At 27.9% G+C, this 18,592-nt stretch overlaps 1 protein-coding gene across 2 annotated transcripts in view; it reads left to right on the top strand.

Moving 5' to 3' along the window:
• LOC141297276 (receptor-type tyrosine-protein phosphatase epsilon-like) overlaps positions 1-18,592 on the top strand; it is a 105,244-nt gene that overhangs the window by 35,547 nt on the left and 51,105 nt on the right. The window contains exons 2-3 of one of the 2 annotated variants that reach the window (XM_073827667.1): positions 10,697-10,738; positions 10,775-10,921. The gene's annotated coding sequence lies outside the window, so the exon portion shown is untranslated. Of the gene's footprint in view, positions 1-10,696; positions 10,922-18,592 lie in introns of both variants that reach the window. The other variant, XM_073827668.1, reaches the window with a different exon arrangement.

Below are 18,592 nucleotides of genomic sequence, written 5' to 3'. Positions count from 1 at the left end.
ATATATATATATATATATATATATATATATTATATATATATATATATATATATATATATATATATATATATATATATATATATATATATATATATATATATATATATATATATATAATATATATATATATATATATATATATATATATATATATATTATATATATATATATATATATATATATATATATATATATATTATTATTTTTTATTTTTTTTATTTTTAAATGTTTAATTAGTTATTATTTTATTTTAAAAAATAAATATTTTTTAATTAATTATTTTTTATTTTTTGTAGTATTTCTTTTGTTTGGTTATTTTATTTTTTAATTAATTATTTTATTTGTTGTATTTTCTATTTTATTTATTTTATTACTTTTTATTTTATTTTATTTTATTTTATTTTTTATTGAATTTTATTTTTTAATTATTATTTTTTTTTTTTAATTGAGTGGAATGCAAACCAAGAAATGTTCAGACTAATGTTATTATATATTCATAGTGTTTTACTGAATTAGTTTATTTATTTATTTTAAGTTTTTTAAATTAACTATTTTATTTTATTTTAAAATGTAATAAATGTATTATTTATTACATTAATTTGTCTAAAATAAATTGAATGACTTTTCTATTTAAAAAAATTAAAAACTAATAAAAATAATAAAGTTAAGAAAACAACAGCTGAAAACTAAAAATAAAAGCTATTTCAAATAAAGTAAATATAATATTAATTATTAAATAAGATTAAATATAAAAATAATAGTTCATAAATAACAGCATCTGCTTAGCTAAAGAAACATCTTGTGTTTTCTACAGAGGAAATAAAGTCACACAGGTTTGGAATGACATGCGAGTGAGTAAATGATGTCCAAATATTCATATTTTTTGTGTGAAGCGTTCCTTTAATCAGAAACATCCTGGCTTTCAGCACAGATGTGGGATGCTCAGTCAAAGAGAGTGGGCTTTGAGCTCGGCGTCGCTCTGACTCAGAGATTGGAGCGGACCCAGAGACCCAAACCCCCACGCGGAGCACACTAGTCCAGGTGCAGTGGACACAATGCAGGCCTTTCTTCCACTGGGGCTGTTTATGTGCAGCACGAGCAGCAGCATCTGAGAGGAAGAGAGCAGAGGAAGAGACGGATCACTGCTAAATGAGGGACAGGAAGTGTTCAGGGACTCGGGAGTCCACTGCAGTATTGACCAGCTATAGCTGGATGTCTGATGGATTTTTTTTTTTTTTTAATCAGTGGTTTACTAACACAGAGACTTGTCTTTGATTACAGTGGTGGGACAAAATTAAGTTTTTGCCACACCTGCCAATGCATGTGAAGTGAGAAAATGTAAATTTTTTAAATGTAAAAAAAATTACTAGCTTATTGTACTCTAGTTTTATTTCTGAAAGAAAAAAATAAAATAAATGAAAATGTCTAAAATTATAAATACATACAAATATATTTATATAAATAATAAACAAATGAAAATGGCAAAAATTATAAATACATATAAATATATTAATATAAATAATAAAAGTGTATGAATAAATATTAATATAAATAATAAATAATATAAAAAGGGTATATAAATATATTAATATAAAAGAAAAATTGTACAAGTAATTATAATTAAACAATTATAAATAATTTGTATTAAATATATTAAGATATTTATTAAAATCAAATAATAATTGTAATTGTAAAAAAAAGCTTTTTTATATTTTATTTATAATAATATAATTTAATTTGTTATATATACAGATTTTATATTTTAAATGTTCCAATTAGACTTACATGAAAAGTACAGTATTTTAATAATTGCATAAACAAATATAATTAAACAATTATAAATAATTTCTATTAAATATATTATGATATTTATATTCTTTAAAAAGGAAATAATATTGGTATAAAATGTTTTATTTATTATACTATTATTAATTTATTAATTAATATAATATAATAATATAACCTATGTATACAAATATCATATTTTAAATGTTTCAATTGGACAAATTATGTATAATTTGTATAAAGTATATTAAGAAATATATTAATATAAAATAATTGTATATGCAATAAATCATTATAATTAAACAATTATAAATAATTTGTATAAAATACAAATATATTTATTGAAATGTTTTAAAATATTTTATGCATTATAATTTTATTGCACAAATATAATATTTTATATGTTCCGATTGGACTCTTGTGAAGATATAATACAATATTTTGTAATACTAAGTAATTAGTAAATACCATTAATATTACTGTACTATTTATTTTTTTAGATTATTGTAGATATTATTACAATTTATTGTATAATTTTTTTTTTTTTACATTTTTATGAATAATTCATACTAATATTCAGCTAATATAAAATACTATTTTTTTGCAGTTGGACTTTTATGAATATATTATACTGTATTTATCAGCATTAATATATATATTATATAGCATTATTTTGATATTTATTAAAATTAATTTGATACAACAAATATATATATATATATATATATATATATATATATATATATATCTATTTAATATATATATATATAACTATTTTTATTATTATTATTTATATATACTGCAGTATACAATGATGTATATTTTTCAGTTGTATTTTGTACTGCATTTCTAATAATTAATATTATTAGTGTATGCTAGATAATTTTGGAATATTTTTATTTTAACTATACATATATTTATATATTAATTATATTTATTTAATTTATATTTTTCATTCTTTAATATATATATATATATATATATATATATATATATATATATATAGCCAATCATATATATATATATATATATATATATTACAGTATAAAATATGTACTGTATTTTTGTACTGCATTCTAATAATTAATATATCTTAAGTAATTGTAAAAATTTATATTTTAGTTTTATATATATTTATATATAAATTATATTTATTTAATATACTTAAAATATCATAACACATATTACACATATTATTTCATATATTTTTTCAGTCTTCAATAATGAAGTTCCAGTTGGACTTTGATGATTTCTTGCTTGTTTAGTTTAGATTTAAAGGCTCATCTCACATCAGATCCGTGTTTCTTTCCCAGCCATCCAGATTCTGTGTTGCCAAATATCGTTTCGCCGTCACATAATATTCACTAATACCCGCATCTGCCTCCCGACGGCCGACGGCGAATCCCAGCTTTGTCTGTCCTGCTGTCATCCATCTATGATACATGATCAGAACACAAGCATATCATCAACACACAGATATGCTTCATAACCTGATATTTCACTGACAGGAAACAGATGCCCACTCAGGGAGGGAAACGCACACCAGGGAAAGAAAATACGGTCAGATGGAAAGAAAACAGTGAACAGAGAGAGAGAGAGAAGACTTGTTTATTCTGCTTGCTTGGTGGTGATTGGCTAGTCATATAGGCATGTTATTCAAAGTGGGAAATCAGGCTATTGGTGTGAATGATTGAAGTTTTGCCCTGGTTTGTGACAGTTGAAATCAGGCCGCCGAATCCAGGCCGTCATTAGTTACTTTGGGTCTGGAAATGACACACGATTAGAAGCGATATTTCGAGACTCCCAGCAGGGATCTGATCAGCCTCGTGTTGGCAGCTTCCTGTCTGCTGCGCTTCTGCTTTGAATTGCCACATTTCCCTTCAGTGAAGCTGTTTCATGTGCTGGCCATTACTACAGACCATCATTTTCACTCACTGCTTGGTTTGTACAGGTTTTACTGTAATGCACTAAAGACCAAAGTCTGTGGAGGCTATGTTTTGGAGGGTTTAGAAGCAGAAATACTGACTTTACTTTATTAATTTACAAATGTAATTTAAAAAATGGCTTATTTTATTTTACACATTTTATTTAATATACATTTTTAATAATTTAATTACATTTATTTTAATTTATTATTTATTATTTAAATTACATTTTATTTTATTTTTTATTTACATAACATTTTTATTTTAAATAATTTTTAATATATTAAATATATTTTATTAAATATTATCTTAATTCTAAATATGTTTATTTTTTATTTTACATTCGATTTGTATTTTAAATATTCTTAAGATTTTTTTATCTTTTAAATATTATTTTTTAAATTAATATTTTCTTGTATTTTATTAAATATGCTAATTCAAATTTTTTTACAGTACATTTTATTTTTATTTTAAGTATTTAAAATATTTTTTTAAATATTTAAAATATTTTTAATAATAAATATTATTTTGTATTTTGAAAAATATTATTCGATTTTTATTTGATTATTATTTATAAACGCACTTACTTTTTTGTCCTATTCAAAACTTGTCCGCGACTATTCGCTGCCTCTTTTTGTTTAACAGAAAACAGCATCTCATTTTGCAAAACAAATATCTCTTTGAAATTGAAAGCAGAAATGCAGAGCTCATACATATAATTCCTCTATACAAAAATGTGCAATTTGAGCCGTAAAATTGTCCTTTTAATGAGGAAAACTTTTCTAGGCCTTCTTAATTTTTTTTGGGTGAACTGTTCCTTTAAGAATAGTTAGTGTCAGCTCTGCAAGACTGAATGCAGTTTTGCGCAAGCAAGGTTTAGAGTTATTTTATCCCACTAGTCTCAACACGCATGGCCGATTTCAACAAAAACCTTGAACAGTTTAATTAAAAATCATCCTGAATAGGTTTTAGCTCTTGTGAATGTGGGTGAGTCACATAAGGAGCGTCTCTTGAAATAAATCCATCCTGAATCAGCGGGTCAAACGCACATGTGCGCATTACACCACTAAACTTCATTCAAAGAGGCTTTGTAGAGTATTTACAGGACCGTTGCTGTAATCCCAGTAAATTCCAGTCGTGTTTCGCTCAAATATGGCATGCTAATGGAGGTTTTAAATATAAAGCCTGATCTCGAAGACTGCTGGCAGAACAAACGCCGCTAATTAGTGAGATCTGCCCAGGGACGCACAATCGCACACACATCCAGATACGGATGCGAAACCGTGCCGATTGGTGTATTTCTGTGCTCTTTCTGAAAAAGCGCAGTTGTTGGTCTTTGATTCAGAGATGTTTGTGGTCTCAGGAGAGGCTGGAGGTGATTGGATGAGATAGGACACGTAGAGCGCTGTGGGTCTCGGCAGTATTATGCATTCATGAAGTAGCAATGGAAATGGCCTTTGCGCATTTAATAGCGCTGTTCAAATCTTTCTGACTGTATAATTTATAATCTATCTCTAGTAGTATTATTGCTTGTACTTTGCATTGGGGGTTTGAAGAAACCCCTGACCCATCAACTCTGGCACGTAACTGGTTTGTGCCACGCACTTGAATGATTCCTCAAATCATGTGTTTTGTTGAGTTGAGGTGTGCTATTACTGTTCAGAGCTAGCAAAGTAGGATTTTTTTTAGTTATATTCATTTATTTATATTATTATTTAATTTTATTTTTTAAAAATCTATAAAAATAGTTTTTTCTAAACTGTTTACTTTTTATTTAATTTTATTGTTTTTATTTTGTTGTTTTTGATTTTTATTTATTTTTAAATTGTTACATTTTGTTATTTTAATTTTTTTTTTTATTACAGGGATTTTTATTATTTTTGAAAAATCAAAAAGAGTTGAGGGTGGATAATTTTATTATAGATATGTTTTATTAAATGTATGAATATATATATTAGGTCATTTTATGTATTATTCGTTTTTACCCTCTAAATTTATATTTCATTTTTAATTAATTATTTTATTTATTTTTTAATAGTTTTTTAATTTTATTTTTTTCCCTCTAAAAATACTAACTTTTTCTAAACTTTTTTTTCTTAATTAATTTGATTTTAGATCATTTTTATTTTACCTTATTGTTTATTTTTTGTTTGTTGTTGTTGTATTTTTATTTGATGTAATTTTACTTTATTTTTTAATTTATATTTTGATACCTTTTATTTTGTGAATTTTTATTTTTAATCAAATTTTTTATTAGATTTTATTTTTAAATGTTGTTGTTTTTTGTTATTTGTTTTAATACATTTTTTATTTCACTTTTATTAATTTTATTTTGAATACACTTTTTATTTTATTTTATTCACCTAATTTTTTTTTAAGAAATTTGATTTTAAATTATGTTTAAATTGTCATATATTTTTTTATTTGTTTTTTAAAAAAAATATTTCACATTATTTTTAAATGTTGTTATATTTTATTTTATTTTAAATGTTTTTGTATTTTAATTAGTTTTTTTTAATTGCATAGACTTGAGGGTGGACTCTTTTTACTTTTATTATTGAATTTTTTATTACACTTTTTTATTTGATTTATTTAGAATTATTTGATTTTTTTGTTATTTTTGAATTTTGTTATATTTTATGTATTTTTTTATTAAAAATAAGTTTTTATTTAATTAAATTTTCACTTTTGTTATTATTTATTATTTTTATTACACTTTTATTTTATTTTATTTTATTTATTTTAGATCATTTAAAAATATATAATATTCGTAGTAATATAGTAATCAATTACATTTACAGTCTTTATTCCATTTTTATTCCAGTCTTTATAAATGTATTTAAATAAAGCTGACAACTTGCATTTGTTTCTGTACAGAAAAAATAATTTGGTATAGAAACAATTTTTACTCAGTAATTGCTAGTAAATTGAATTCAATGTGAAATTTTGAAGTAGAAAGGTTTAAATAGTATTCTTTTGTACTCCAATAATCAGTTTTATTTACAACTCGGAAGAATAATTTCTTTTTAGTGTACAAACGATCAGCTCCGTTCATTCAGGATGCTTCTGTGCTGCATTCAGTTCTCAGTTCATTAGACCTATTTTAGCTGTCATATCAGAGAACCAAAGCCTGTTATCAATGCAACTGAAGCTGAAATCAGCGGCACAGAAGCTCAGCATGAGAGAGTGTGACTGTGGAGATCATGAGAGGAGACCCGCAGGAGGAGATCAGGGATTATTCGCTCCTCATCAGAGTTCACTGGCAGGGCATCACCCGTCTGAGATCTGATGCTTTCATCTGCTCTATGAAAGGTTACACAGAAATCTTCCGGCTCACCAGGGACGACCCAAACACACAGAGAGCCTCAGAGACAAGCGTTTGTTGATGTTACGCCTCATACATTTCCATGGAGCATTTCTGTCAGCGTTATATTGTTATGGCCCTTTTTCACTCATGATATGAAAGATGTGTTTCTTTTGCTTAGTGGAAAAAATTACTTGTCAGCAAAGCCGGTCATTGTGAGAGCTGTTGTTCACCAATAACTGCTCCTGCTTTCCTGATGAAATTTAAATTAATATTTTATTTTATTTATTTTTTTATATAATAATAATTATAATTAAAAAAAAAATTATATATTAAAATTTCCACTTATATATATTTTTCCCCCAAATTTTATAAATACATTTTTTAGTTTTTAAATTTAAATTGAATACTTTAATATATTTTTTTAATTAAATGATTAAAATGATTTTAATATTCTACAAAATTTACAAAACCAATATTTAAATATGAATAATATTGATAATTAAATATTGCATAATTTAAATATTTATAAATATGAAATTTCTGAGTAGCCACAATTTTGACACTCTAAAATTAATAATATTTAATCACTTTTGTTACACTTACATTTTTAGATAATTTACTTTTTTATTTCATTTTTTAATTTTATGTAATTATTTGTATAATTTTTTACATTTTAGTTTTCCGAGAAAATACACTTTCTAAACTTGTATTTTTTATTGTTTATTTTATTTTATTTAATTCAGTTTTTCAGCAAAATTGTTGTTTGATTTGATTTTACTTTATTTTCAAATTTTGTCATTTAATTTTTGCTATTCTTTGTTATTTATTTTAATTAAACAAAGTATTATTATTATTTATTTGATTATTTCAGAAAAATAGCAGATATCTGAAGGTGGACTCATCACTTTTATAATTCTTATATTATTTAATACACTTTACTTTAATTTATTTGTTTTTGGATTATATATATATATATATATATATATATATATATATATATATATATATATATATATATATATATAATTTTTTTTTTTTGGTTTTATGTTATTTTTTCATTAAAAATATTTTTATTTGATTAGATTTTTTGTTTTGAAAAATTGCGTAAACTTTAGCGGGGAATCTTTTTACTTTTTAGTAATTATTCATATTTTTATTACACTTTTTAAATAAATTTGATTTGTTCTAGTTAAAAATATATTTTTTTACTTGATTTTATGTTATTATTATTATTATTTAGTTATACTTTATGTTATTTTATATATATATATATATATATATATATATATATATATATATAAAACTTTATATTATTTTTTATATATACATAATTTTTATATCAGTAATATATGATATTATGTACTGAATATGTAGATATGTATATGTATATAAAATCTATTTTTTTAACATTAGATTTCATTATAAAATAAATAATATAAAATTAAATTAAAATTAAATTAAATGACAATAATTTTAAATTTTTCTAATCTGGTGGAAAACAGTTTTGAATAATAATTTATAATATGCTAAATATTCCATAAAAAATAAAAATGGCCAATTTTACAGCCATTTTAATGAAATGTGTCCACTTTACCCATGATTCCAAGCAAAAAAACTTGGTAACCCGCTTGATAACCTTAGTCTGTTTGCTAGACTGGATGTTCACCATAGCAACAGCTTGAAATGCACAAACATATGGAATCGGTACCCTTGCAGCTTCTTTTCCCAGGTAGATAAATTGTACTCTGTCACCCCTGTCTGTGCCTCCTCCTCCTTGTGTCTATCAAGTGTGTTTCCTTTTCTCAGTCTTTATCCAAACCCTCCTCCCACTCCATTCCATCTCTGGCGCTCATTTAAATTCATGTATGGCGTCCCCTGGAGGGACTGCTGGGATTATATCACACTCAGAAGTCATCTCTGCGATGTGCGGCGATGCCGAGAGCTCTTTAAATTTTAAGACGCCATCTGAATCTGATGGAAGGATGGCTGGATGGTCGGGAGCTGTTAAATATATTCACTCCCATTACAAACAGCAACAGCGAGCTCAGTAGAAATGAGGCGTGAAGTCGATTTCCTCTGTAATTTGTGTGTTTGAAATGGTTGTGTTTAACAGGACTCATTCTGAGAGAGACATTAGGAGGGAATGTCATTAGTGGCACTTGCTATTAGTGATGCTGTTGCTCATACTTGAACAAACCTGTATGCACTTCAGTGTGTGACTAACCTGCATTGTTTGTCTTATAAATGTGAACCATACCTCAAGTCCTGCTTGATTTTGGCCTGGCACACAATAAAAAGGGGCAAAATGTAGACTTATATTGACACTAGAACTTGCTGTTATTTTTTCTTTATTTTTTTGTAAATTAGTTTGAACTTTGTTAAAAGTTAATGAGATAGTAATAACAAAATCTGAAGTTTTAAGTACATTTACAAATTACAGATTTAAGTACATGCACAAATAAATGCATAAAAAAGGAATAAATAAGTGAATGCATAAATACACAATTGAATGCACAACTGCATAAATACATAAGTGCTTTAATAAATGCATAATTAAATATGCAAATAAAAAATTGCATAAATACACAATTAAGTGCATAGAAATTAATAAATATGTAAGTAATTGCATAAATTAATTAATAAATTCATAATTAAATGCACCAATAAATTATTGCATAAATACATAAATAAGTGCGTAAATGAATTTGTAAGTGCATAATTAAATGCACCAGTAAATAAATGCATAAATACATAAGTGCGTAATTAAATTAATAAATGCTAAATTAAATGCACAAATAAATGAATGCAAAAATACATTAAGTGCAAACATATATACTAATTGCATAATTAAATGCACAGATACATACATGCATAAATACACAATTAAGTGCATAAATAAATTAATAAATGCATAATTAATTGCACAAATCAAAAATTGCATAACACAATTAGGTGCATAGAAATTAATAAATGCATAAACAAATAAATGCATAAATACATAAGTAATTGCATGAATTTATTAATAAATGCATAATTGAATGCACAAATAATTGCATAAATATAAAATTAAATGCATAAATAAATTAATAAATGCATGATTAAACACACAAATAAATAAATACATAAATACACAATTCAATGCATGAATAAAATAATACATGCACAAATAAATAAATGCATAAATACATACATAAGTGCATAAATAAATTAATAAATGCATAATTAAATGCACAAATAAATAATTACATAAATACATAATTAACTGCATAATGAATTAATAAATGCACAATTAAATGCACAAATAAATAATTGCATAAATACATAATTAACTGGATAAATGAATTAATAAATGCAAAATTAAATGCACAACTAAATAAGTGAATACATACAAAATTAAGTGTATAAATAAATGCATATTAAAATGCAAAAATAAAAGTGCATAAATGCATAATTAAATGCATAAAAAATAATTAAATAAATAAATAGTGGTCAATTGTAAACTAAATCACATTTTATTAATTCATTGGTTTGTTTTATTTCTTGATGTATTTTAATATGAAGTAATAAACGCTTCATGTCAGGATGTGATCACCCTGCCATGGTTTCTTTTTCGATAAAGACTGGTTATGTAATTACCTGAATAAACGTCTAACCTGAGTCTCTCTTGTTCTCTCTCCAGGTATCGTTGTGCTCCTGGATTTCTACTGCACCTCTTCATTTTGTGGATCGATAGATAGATAGATAGATAGATAGATAGATAGATAGATAGATAGATAGATAGATAGATAGATAGAGTGTGAGACAGAAGGTTTTAAGGCTGAAGGAGCGATGTGACGGTTGGATTCCTCCTACAGCTCACTGGCTACAATGGACCAAATCATACACTGAAACATCACCGCTCAAGGTAAGGTCAACGTTTCCTTAGTCAAAGTGGCTGAAAGAGTCAGAAAGGGTTTTTTGTTGTTGTTGTCATTGCATTCTATTTTTTCCTGGAAAGGTTAGTCAAGTTTTTTTTTGCTCTAGGCATGATATAGTTTAAATGTCCTTTTTCAAATTCTTTCTCATACTTAAAAAAAGACTGTTTTTGTTACTGTACCTTTAAGACATCTATCTGTAAACGGCCTCTGTTATGATTGCCTACAGTTTGTGTAGTTGCTGAATACAGAATGGATGTTGATACATAAATATGATCGGTCATATGTTCGCTCATGGTTGTGTTGTCAATATGTGATGATTTCTAAACAAGCCATTTTGTCAGTTTCTGGATGGTCTGGGAAGGGGTTTTTGAGTATGTTTACATAATTTGTCAAACATTTGTTTTAAAAGAAAAAAGAAAATGCTGTTATATCCTGCATTAAATACAAAAGTTAAGCCATATTGTTAAGCATTTGTGGTATTTGTTTACCACATTTTAGACTTTTTTTTTGCTTAAATGCATAATTAATTACACAAGTAATTAAGGCATAAATACATAATTAAGAACATAAATGTATTAATAAATGCATACTTAAATGCACAAATAAATAAGTGCATGAATAACATCAATAAATTAATACATTAAAAGTTTAATGAACAAATAAATAAATAAATGCATAAATAAGTGCATGAATAAATTAATAGATGTATAGTTAAATGCACAAATAAATAAATACATTAATAAGTACATGAATAAATTAAATGCATAGTTAAATACACTAATGTATGCATAAATACATTTAATAAATGCATAATTAAGGGCACAAATAAATAAATTAATGCACAATTAAGTACATAAATACATTAATAAATGCATTAATAAGTGTATGAATAAATTAACAAATGCATAGTTAAATACGTTAATTTATGCATAAATACACAATTAAGTTCATAATACATTTAATAAATGCATAATTAAATGCATGCATACATTAGTAAATGCACAAATAAATAAATAAATGCATAAATAAGCGTGTGAATTAATAATGCATAATTAAATTCTCAAATTAATGTATGCATAAATGAATAATTAAATGCGTAATAAAAATTCACAAATAAATAATTGCATATAAGTGCATAAATGAATAATTAAATGCAGAAATGAATAAATTCATAATTAAATGCACAAAACAATATATGCATGCATAAGTGCATTAATAAATTAAAAAATGCATAAATAAATAAATAGTGGTCAATCGTTGTTAAGCCACATTGTTTAGCATTTTTGGAGTAATGTTGTTTACCACATTTTAGACTTATATCATTAAATCACCTGCTCACCAATGGGTCCTCTGCAGTGAATGGGTGCCATCAGAATGAGAGTCCAAACAGCTGATAAAAAACATCACAATAATCCACAAGTAATCCACACCGCTCCAATCCATCTGTTAACATTTTGTAAAGTGAACAGTTGTGTGTTTGTAAGAAACAAATCCATCATTAAGATGTTTTTAACTTTAAACTGTTGCTTCCAGCTAAAATACAAGTCCATAATCCATTACGCATAACACTTCCTCCAATGGAAAAAGTCCATCGAATGTTGTCCTCTCACATCAAAATCCGCCCACATATTGTTTAAAGCTGTTTTTGCTTGTAAACAGTGCTTGATTTCTCTCTTGATTCTGACGAGATGACTTTTCACTGGAGGAAGCAATATTATAGATTATAGATTATTTTAGCAATGGTTTGAAGTGTTGTAATGTCTTAATGATGGATTTGTTTGTCACAAACATGCATTTTATCACTTCACAAGATGTTAACTGATGGACTGGAGTAGTGTGAATTACTTGTGGAATATTGTGATGTATTTATCAGCTGTAATTCTGACGGCACCCATTCACTACAGAGGATCGATTAGTGAGTAAGTGATGTAATGCTATATTTCTCTAAATCTGCTGAAGAAACAAACTCATTTGTACCTTAGATAATCTGACGATTTTCAGCAAATGTACATTTTTGAATGAACTATTGCTTTAAATATACTTGCCTCTGAAATTTAAGATGATAACTTGAAACGCACACAAATGGTCTAATTTATATTTTAAAAGCCAATTTCATTCAGCTTATCCAAGTGTGGAAAGATCTGTCCTGTCGGGTTCATTTCACACATTTCTTGATTGTTCATCACATTGCGTGCGGTTATGAAAGCTGCATGTTCAGCAGAGTCGCACTCTCTGATCCTCTCTGCGTCTGCAGGAATATTTAAAGGATTTTTCTTGTTCTTTTTGTTTTCTCATTGTTCCTGTTATTGCTGCTTCGCTGGCACAGCGTCTCTCATTATCAGCGCCGTTACCGAACACTCCGCAGAGGCCTGAAAACACGGAGATATTCCAGCGGGTTTTGTGCAAGCGTGTCTGTGGATAGACAATGCATGTGTGTGTGTAGCATCCAGGACTTGTTTAAGGAGTGTGTGTGAGTGTGAATGTAGGTATCTTATCCAAAGGTTAAGAAGTGTGTGTCAAACTCAAGCAGGAAACCTGGCTGCACAGGAAAGGAAATAACCTATCAGCCAGCAGATGGGGGACAGCATGTGCTTACATTGCACAAACACACACACACATGCTCTCTCTCCTTGCTCAGTCCCTCTGTCTCTCGTCCACAATAGTTATGGGTGGTATTTTTCGGCCTTTTTATTTACAGACTACCATTAAAAAGTCTCTTATTTATCTGATCAAAAATCCAATAAAATCAGTAATATTGTGAAATATTATTATAATTTAAAATAACTGCTTTCTAATTGAATATATTTTAAAAGGTAACTTATTTCTGAGATGCAAAGCTGAATTTTTAACATAATTACTCCAGGCTTCAGTGTCACATGATCCTTCAGAAATCATTCTAATATGCTGATTTGCTACTCTAGAAACATTTATTATTATCAATGCTGAAAACAGTTGAGCTGCTTGATTTTTTGTGGAAACTCATTTTTTTTTTCAAGAAAGTTCAAAAGTACCGTCTCTTTGATCAATTTAATGCATGCTTGCTAAACAAAAGTAGTAATTTATTACAAAAAAAAATACCCAAAACTGTTGAACGATAGTATTTATTTGATATGACATATTTTAAAGAGGTTATTGTTACAAATAGAATGTTACTTGATTTTATATTGTGAGCAAAATCATTGCGAGTCACCCACACATTCATGAACTCTCATACAAACACATTCACAATTGCTCATTAGAAACCCTGTTTATGTAGCCCGCTCTGTCCACTCCAAATGCCAGGCGGAAGGGCCTGAAGTGTTGTTCATCTATCAGGCTGGAGATTGTTGTTCTGATTGGCCTTCTCATTCATCACACTCTGACATTTACAGGAGCATTGGTGCTCCCTTCTGTTGTGGTAACGTGCTTGAACACTATTGTAATTGTTAGAATGGTCACGGATCAGCGATCTCCACGTAAAACTGATTGTTCAAACCAAACCGTAAGTCATAGAGACTTGAAACTTGGAGGGAGGGTAGTACTCACACCGCCGACAGTGTCACCAAAGCTCATCCCAATTGGCCTGACGGGGGCGTTACAGCAATCAAAAGTATGAAATCGCTCATAACTCCTAAAGTGTCATTTGCAGGCTTAAGTGTCTTATGTCGTTGGAATCCTTGAGTCACACTGGACAAAACAGATTGTCCTAGGTTTTTTGTGCAATCGCAAGCAAACCAGTGCAGAAAGATTCTCTGGAGAGCGAATATCAGTAATTGCCAAAAAAAAAAAAAAATCAAACTTTCGACTAATCGTAGGAAAGGGATGCCAAACCGTTCGAAGGGGGCAAGGGCCAATTTTCGTAAAATGCCTAAAACTCTTCAACAGAATGAGATATCTTCGCCAAACTCAGGACCCTTACGTAAGAGCTCACCCAGAGGACAAAAATTGCGGAGCTTGGCCACTTGGTGGTGCTATAAGAGGGAAAAAACATAAAAAATGGCTATACCTACACAACCTGTCCTGTCAAAATGTAAATCATGTGCATAGTCCTGGTCCAAAATGCCACAAGAGTCTATAAGGACATTTGCATATCTCAAAAAAAAAAAAAAACTGGCCGCCATTGGCTTATGAAGTTTGAGCACCTATTAGACATGGTTAACGGAGGCCGATCGGAACAAAACTTGGTGGGCCTGTTTGACTCATGGCCCCAAAGGTCTGTGAGAAATTTAAAAGAAATCAACACTGGGAAAAAAGTACATTTCTCTGGACTTTGTAGGTCAATATTTTTTTTTTTTTAGATGTCGAAATTTACCCTTTGGGAAGCTCTAATGTGGTCATTTAGAAAAGGGGCCTGAATTTACCTAAAATCATATAAAGCCTAAAGGAAAGCTCAAAACTTCACGGAAAAAAAGGCTTGCTACATTATGTCTTTTTTCATGTGTCCTCATGTTGCTCCAAATCTTTATTACTGTGTTTCATCTGTGGGACAACATATTAAGCACATAATAAATAGCCAATGAGAGTCCAGCTTGTACTATAAGCTCCACCCACCCAAGACCGATTGGTTTAGAAGATTGTCAGTCTCCATTCAGGATTCAGGATTGTAAAATGATGTAAACCAGTGGGAGCCGAGACATTATGGCACTCTCTGTTTAAATTAGATGACCTGTTGTGAGAGAGAAAAGGTGTGTGTGCACTTTCGTGTGTGTGTGTGTGTGTGCACTGACATTTTATTAATGAGACATGAAACCATGCAGGAAACCAGGGGAGGCAATCCCAGCTTTGATTGGTCCTGAGCCGAGACACCGCAGGAAATGAAAAGACTCAAACGATCGTAGAGAGACAGGAGAGATTGGGCTTAAAGAGGGCTAGAGAGACGTCTCGTGTGTTTTACCATCGTTAAAGACGCCAAAACACCGTCTGGCTGCAATCAGCTGGTTAATGGAAAAGTTTGATCATGTTCCAAACCCATATAATGTATTTGCTTTTGTGGGACGTTCAGAGAATGTTTACGCTGCACTTATAGTTATGGAAGTGAATGAGGATACATTTCAAGAATTATATAAAAAAATACTTTTAAACTATTATAAAATCTCTAAGGAAATATTTCTCATTTGTTGTATATTTAAAAAAAATTTGTCATCACATAATCATCATTTAATAAATCATCATCATTTCAGTTAATAAAATGCTTTTAAACTAAAAATTAAAAATCAACACTACTGTATTAATCAATATCACAAGTAAAATGAGTTGCAATTGCAGCTTCATCTAATATTTCTATTTTATTTCAGCTTTATTTCAGTAAACGGAAATATTTTTTAATAGTTTTAATTTAATAACAACACTTTTATTAATCAATTGCAAATCGATAAAATGTACATTTGTTTTTCAGTATCCTGTTTCATTTAGAAATATGTCAGATTTTAGAAGTAAAATGAGTTGCAAATGCAGCTTGTATTTTTAACTTAATTTTTTACATCTAATATTTATATTTTATTTAAGCTTTGTTTCAGTAAACGAAAATACTTTTGTTTTAGTTTAATAATATGCCAGATTTTAGAAGTAAAATTAGTTGCAAATGCAGCTTCAACTTTTTTTTTTCAAATTTTTGTGTACATATATCCTTTTTCATCTAATATTTATATAATTTTTTAGCTTTCTTTCAGTAAACAAAAAATATTTTTAATAGTTTTAGTTTTACTTTTAGAAGTAAAATGGGTTGCAAATGCAGCTTTAACTTTTTTTGTATACATTTGTGTGTACATTTTTAATTATTTTCATCTAATATTTATTTTATTTCAGCTTTGTTTCAGTAAATGAAAAAAAAAAGTTTTAGTTTAATAACAACACTTTCGTTAATCAATTCCACATGGATAAAATCTACATTTTTAAAATATTTTTTCAGTATTCTGTTTTATTCAAAAATATATCAGATTTTAGAAATAAAATAGTTTGCAAATGCAGCTTCAACTTTTTTGTTATTTTTGTGTAAATTTTTATTTTTTCATCTTATATTTATATTTTATTTCAGTAAATGCAAATGTTTAATAGTTTCATTTAATAACAACACTTTCATTTATTAATTCCACATGGATAAAAGTTTTTTAGTATCCTGTTTTATTCAGCATTATGTCACATTTTAGAAGTAAAATAAGTTGCAAATACAGCTTCAACTTTAACTTTTTTGTTATTGTTGTTTTAATTTTTATTTATTTAATTTAATTAATTTGTCTATGCAATTTTAATCCAGTTTAATAACATTAACATCTACATTTAACAGTTAATAACAGTAAAATCTTAAATAACTGACGTTTTTGTTATTTTTGTGTTTTACATTTTTTTTATCTAATTTTTTTTTTTCAGTAAAATCAAAATTTTTATTGATCATTTTTTATTTCAGTATCCTGTTTCATTTAGAAATATGTCAGATTTTAGAAGTAAAATGAGTTGCAAATGCAGCTTCAACTTTAACTTTATTCGAGTATGTTTAGATGAGTTACATTTTTTAAGTTTGAAATGTTCAACTAATATTTATATTTTAGTTTATTTCAATTTTTTCAGTCAATAAAATAATTTATAATAATATTAGTTTAACTACACTGTTTTCATTCTTATTCCATATTTTGTTTTGTTTTTTCTTCAGAAATGTGTCAGATTTTAAAGTAAAAATGGGTAGTTAAAGCTTCATGTTGACTTTCAACTGTCATAGATTTGTGATTAAGTCTCATACAGATTGTTGCAGCTGTGTGCAGGTGTATCGAAATGTTTACCTCTTTATTCTCTCTGATTGGTCAGACTGCTGACAGTGGCCACGCCCCTTTATATGATGCCACTCCTCATGTGACTCGTCCTGCAGGGAAAGAGACACACACTCAGCCTGAAGGGGCTCAGATCAGTAGCCTCTTGTTGTGAGAGCGGGGATTGTTCATGTGTGTGTGTTTGTGTGAACAGGACAATAGCGCTCAGTGTAAATCCAGTGCGGCCCAGATTTTTATAGTTCTTTCTCACAAGCCAATCCGAGCGCGAAACAGCCTTAAGCAACCTTAATCAACAACATGGCACTGGCAATCTGCTCCCTAGCAGGCTGCTAGTCTGTCAGGTTGAGAGGCGGGCATCTGGAAAGTGTCTCTGAGGAATTTTTGCTCACACGCTGTGATGTGGCAGGGTGAGAATGATCTGATTCAACCTGCTGTGATACGTCAAAATAAAAGCTTTAGTGTGCTCTGAGGAGTCGTTACGGATTAATCATAGAATAAACGGTTCATTTTTAAGAATTATAGAAAGAATTAGAGGCTAAAAAGCATCCTGAAAGAAAATGACAGTAGTTTTTATGATTTAAAGTGTTCTGAAGCAGTTAAGTTGGTTTGTGGGTGGGTTGTTACACTTGCCTCATGAATATTAATTAGCACTAGTGTATTGTATTCTATAGTGATGTTGCCTAATTAATATTCATGAGCCAAACTTTAATCTTGATGCTATTTACAAATTGTCTGTTTTTTGTTTTTTTTGCAGTTTTTTTTTTTTTTTGTTAAGTTAGTGAAGTTTTATCATCTGTAGGATCTTGAGAGATTTTTTTTCCAGTCAAAAATAATTTGAGTCGTTACGGATTAATCATAGAATAAACGGTTCATTGTAAGAATTATATCAAGAATTAGAGGGTAAAAAGCATCCTGAAA

The sequence above is a fragment of the Garra rufa genome, chromosome 22, assembly GCF_049309525.1.
Source record: "Garra rufa chromosome 22, GarRuf1.0, whole genome shotgun sequence".
Lineage (NCBI taxonomy): Eukaryota > Metazoa > Chordata > Actinopteri > Cypriniformes > Cyprinidae > Garra > Garra rufa.
The sequence above is the reverse complement of the archived record's forward strand: the minus strand, read 5'-3'. Positions and strand labels throughout refer to the sequence as shown.